This window comes from Durio zibethinus, unplaced genomic scaffold, assembly GCF_047325235.1.
Source record: "Durio zibethinus cultivar Kanyao isolate XHJ-2024 unplaced genomic scaffold, ASM4732523v1 HiC_scaffold_297, whole genome shotgun sequence".
Classification (NCBI taxonomy): domain Eukaryota; kingdom Viridiplantae; phylum Streptophyta; class Magnoliopsida; order Malvales; family Malvaceae; genus Durio; species Durio zibethinus.
This window is the reverse complement of record NW_028322920.1, coordinates 27,248-32,854: the sequence shown is the minus strand read 5'-3', so window position 1 is coordinate 32,854 and position 5,607 is coordinate 27,248.

The following is a 5,607-nucleotide window of genomic DNA, read 5'->3' as shown; positions in this document are numbered from 1 at the left end:
TCATTTCGCCTTGAAATAAGAAATTGTATTGATACTAGGTATCAAAAAAAGCATATTAACTAAAATAAAGGAGTAAATAGAAATGGATAAATAAATAGTGGGTTCCATCGTTTCTATGGTTACTTCTTAAACGGTGAGGTCCCCTCTATACACCGGAGCTCATTCCTTCATTTAACATTTAATTGGTAACTTGTACAGTTCACACTCTTCGGCTCTACTCATAAATTTTTCAGTAATAGATCTTTCACAACGAGATCTATCTTATACAGTAACGGTATGTAATTAGGAGGATTAATTGGGTAGCTGACCCTGTTAGTCCGTTCTTTGCAAGAGTCGAAGCATAATCTTTTTGCTTTTTAAATAGGATTTTCCCCGCTTAATGGATAAGCATTTGCTACCAATGGGGAATTTTTAAAAAATTCCAAGATTGGATTTGCGCCAATGGAAACCATAAATTTCATACACAATAGAAGGATATGGTAGATCTATCTTTTTTAGATAGTGAACGGAAGAACCCCATTCTATTCACTGGTACTGATCGTTGATACTGAAAAATTGTTTCCTTTTTCTCAGCCCATGATCTGAACAAGTCGCACATACACCCTAGTACATCTTCCTCGGCGCTGAGGACATCCCCGAAGAGCAGGGGCTTTCGTGACATTTCTAATTGGCTGTCTTGCATTTCTAATAAGTTGTTTAATAGTTGGCATGCTGAATCATATACAATCATATACATAATAGACTGGTTTAGATCGATCCTAACCAGATGATTATGAATTACTTCTTTTTCTCTTTAATAGATTAATAAAATATTAATCTATTAAAGAGAAAAAGAAGGAAAGGAATAAGAGGGATTAAATCAATCTAAATCAAAATTAAATGGTGTTCCATTGTCGTCAAATGGTGGTCTTCCATTGCCATTGTCGTCAAATGGTGGTCTTCCATTGCCATTGTCGTCAAATGGTGGTCTTCCATTGCCATTGTCGTCAAATGGTGGTCTTCCATTGCCATTGTCGTCAAATGGTGGTCTTCCATTGCCATTGTCGTCAAATGGTGGTCTTCCATTGCCATTGTCGTCAAATGGTGGTCTTCCATTGCCATTGTCGTCAAATGGTGGTCTTCCATTGCCATTGTCGTCAAATGGTGGTCTTCCATTGCCATTGTCGTTAACTAGTCTCCATTTTTTATTCACTATAGGTTTGTTATTCACTATAGGTTTGTTATTCACTATAGGTTTGTTATTCACTATAGGTTTTTCATTCACTATAGGTTTTTCATTCACTATAGGTTTTTCATTCACTATAGGTTTTTCATTCACTATAGGTTTGTTATTCACTATAGGTTTTTCATTCACTATAGGTTTTTCATTCACTATAGGTTTTTCATTCACTATAGGTTTTTCATTCACTATAGGTCTCGATTCTGTACGCACTATATGATCCACAATTCCATGATCTTTGGCTTCTTTTGCTGACATAAAATTATCTCTTTCCATGTCTTTGTTTATAACCCATCGGGGCTGGCCCGTTCTTTGTACATAAGCCTCTATGATGTCTTCTTGCATTTTCATTACTTCGTCTGTTTCCATGACCCAGTCTTTGAAGCCATCATCCTTAAGCATACTAATAGGTTGATGGATCATTACCCTGATGATATAACATACTTCTAACTCACATAATGAGGCGAGAAGAATAGCTATAGAATTGAACAACCGTACAGGCATTTTTTGCGCATTGCATACGGCTTTACAATTGCATACGGCTTTACAATGGAATTCTCTTTTTTCTTTCATCGAAAAAAAGAGAAAATATAGAGTCTATTAGACCCAGATTAATAAATAATCCAATTACCATCCTTCTTTTTCTTTTTTTTTCGGAAAAGTTTAAAAATACTATGATGGCTCCGTTGCTTTATATATTTATTTCGTCTGTGATTCAGCAATCCCAAAGTTTCTTTTTTTTTTTGAAAAAAAAAAAAGAAAGAAAAAAAATAGTCTTTTTTTTTTTCGTACTCTTTCATAACATAAATATTGTTAATAGCCTCTGGTAGGAAAAGAAAAAAAGTTTGTGACGCCTGAGATGGGCCCACGATAGCTAAGATCAAATTGGAAATGCCCCTTCTCTCATACTACTCTTTCGATACATAATCTAATATTTTTTTTTGAAAAAAAAAAAAAGAAATAAAAAAAAAATTTCATATCGAATTCAAAGTGCCATGCTATTATTACTTACTAATTCATATTTCATATGGCGAAGGCATAGTCTTCTTTTTTCTTTCCATCAATAATAAAAAAAAAAAACTCATTGGCGCCGAGCGTGAGGGAATGCTCTGCGTTTGGTAATTTCTCCTCCGACCAAGAGAAAAGCTGCGATTGAAGCGGTCAATCCCATGGCTAGTGTATGCACATCTGGTTCCACTGCTTGCATAGTATCAAAAAGAGATAATCCAGATACTATCCCTCCGCCAGGAGAGTTTATAAAAAAAAACAGGTCTCGGCTATTACTCTCTATACTGAGATAGATCATAATACCCGCAAGTTGATTCGAGGTCTGGATATCAAGCTCTTTGCCCAAAAAAAGCAATCTTTCTCGATAAATTCGGTTGATTAGGATAAAATTGTATCCCTTAGTAGCCGTACAGGCACCTTTTGATGCATACGGTTCAACAAAAATTGCGAAAAAAAATCAATGTGTAGATTCCAGCCATCCTTTGTTTTTTCTAGTCGGACCTTTCTAACTTCTAATTTCTAATGAAGGGGCTTTTTCTTACATTTTTTAAATAAAATGAAATTTAAAATTAAATTAAAGAAAGATGAGTTTTGGCCCGTTTTCCTATAATATAGAAAAAATTCGCTAAACTTATTGCACAAACTTTTCATTGATCCATTTTTTTTTCATTGCGATTCAATCCAAATCACGATGTCATTTTCTTGTTCCTGAATGGGGTTCGTCAATTTTTTATTCAATTTTTTTAGGTTTATGCTCTACTCCGAGTAAAGATCTGCCCGATTTTTATTTGCACATATAGGACAAATGACCCAATACCACGTCTTTTTGCTATGATTTCATTTCCTTTTTTTATTTTAATTTAATTCCTTTTTCTTTCATGTTTTTCGCCAAATATTCAACGTATTTCCCATATTATTCGATTGATTAACAGTTTGAAATCGCTCTTATTTATAATTAAAAAAAAAAAGAAAAATTATGATTATGATATAGGTGGTAATCATAAATATATTACCAATTGGGTTTTTTCTAAACGGAGCCTGGATACTTCATTTTATCAGTCCAACCAAGCCAACCATAAATCATTCTAATTGAAAATATTAATCTGGATACACCCCCATGAAATGGATCTCTAATTGCACTTCATTACACTTCCCGCTACAAATTTTTGATAATTCAATCAATCTTTTTGGGGCGAAACAGGGGATATCTCGATCGGGCGAGAGAACGGGGGAATCCCATATGACCCAATATATTTGACAAGTCGCACTATATGTCAACCCAGCTTGCATCGTTATCTCCCGGAACTTGAAAAGGAACTTTTGGAATACCAACAGGCATAAAGTAAAAAGAATGTAAAATTATATTTCGCTTTGATTGTGGAAGCGTAATACGTAATGTAATACGTAATAATGGTCTTATCTTAATAATATGTAATATTATATTTCACTTTGATTGTGGAAGCGTAATACGTAATGTAATACGTAATAATGGTCTTATCTTAATAATATGTAATATTATAATATGTAATATTATATTTCACTTTGATTGTGGAAGCGTAATACGTAATGTAATACGTAATAATGGTCTTATCTTAATAATATGTAATATTATAATATGTAATATTATATTTCACTTTGATTGTGGAAGCGTAATACGTAATGTAATACGTAATAATGGTCTTATCTTAATAATATGTAATAATGGTCTTAATAATATGGGCCTTTATCATATTTTATACATAGATAGACTAAGGCCATAAAATAAAGAAAGGCGGAATGAATGAAAGAGAATTCTTACGAATAGGTCCTTTGAATGATGAACAAATAGGGATGCATTCATTCATAAAAAATAGGATCAACCCCCATTGCGTATTGATACTTATCGAGTATAGAATAGATCTGCTTCTCTTTTTTCTTCTGAGCCGAATTCTTCCCTTATTACTAATGGAATAGAACAAACATTAATCCTTTCTCCGAAAGAATCCACCGAAAAGGGGAGGTATTCCAATGCAATAAAGTTACATAGTGTCTATTTTTCGTTGATTTGATAAAGGGGTATTTCCATGGGTTTGCCTTGGTATCGTGTTCATACTGTCGTATTGAATGATCCCGGTCGCTTGCTTTCTGTTCATATAATGCATACAGCTCTGGTTGCTGGTTGGGCCGGTTCAATGGCTCTATATGAATTAGCTGTTTTTGATCCCTCCGATCCCGTTCTTGATCCAATGTGGAGACAAGGTATGTTCGTTATACCCTTCATGACTCGTTTAGGAATAACCAATTCATGGGGCGGTTGGAGTATTACGGGGCGGACTATAACAAATCCGGGTATTTGGAGTTACGAAGGTGTGGCCGGAGCACATATTGTGTTTTCTGGCTTGTGCTTCTTGGCAGCTATCTGGCATTGGGTATATTGGGATCTAGAAATTTTTTGTGATGAGCGCACAGGAAAACCCTCTTTGGATTTGCCCAAGATTTTTGGAATTCATTTATTTCTCTCAGGAGTGGCTTGCTTTGGCTTTGGCGCATTTCATGTAACAGGATTGTATGGTCCTGGAATATGGGTGTCCGACCCTTATGGACTAACCGGAAAGGTACAACCTGTAAATCCAGCGTGGGGCGTGGAAGGTTTTGATCCTTTTGTTCCGGGAGGAATAGCCTCTCATCATATTGCAGCAGGGACATTGGGCATATTAGCGGGCTTATTCCATCTTAGTGTCCGTCCGCCCCAACGTTTATACAAAGGATTACGTATGGGAAATATTGAAACCGTCCTTTCCAGTAGTATAGCTGCTGTCTTTTTTGCAGCTTTTGTTGTTACTGGAACTATGTGGTATGGTTCAGCAACTACCCCCATCGAATTATTTGGTCCTACTCGTTATCAATGGGATCAAGGATACTTCCAGCAAGAAATATATCGAAGGGTTAGTGCTGGGTTAGCCGAAAATCAAAGTTTATCAGAAGCTTGGTCTAAAATTCCTGAAAAATTAGCTTTTTATGATTACATTGGCAATAATCCGGCAAAAGGAGGATTATTCAGAGCGGGTTCAATGGACAACGGGGATGGAATAGCCGTTGGGTGGTTAGGACACCCTATCTTTAGAGATAAAGAAGGGCGTGAACTTTTTGTACGTCGTATGCCTACTTTTTTTGAAACATTTCCGGTTGTTTTGGTAGACGGAGACGGAATTGTTAGAGCGGATGTTCCTTTTAGAAGGGCAGAATCGAAGTATAGTGTCGAACAAGTAGGTGTAACTGTTGAGTTCTATGGTGGCGAACTCAATGGAGTGAGTTATAGTGATCCTGCTACTGTGAAAAAATATGCTAGACGTGCTCAATTGGGTGAAATTTTTGAATTAGATCGTGCTACTTTGAAATCC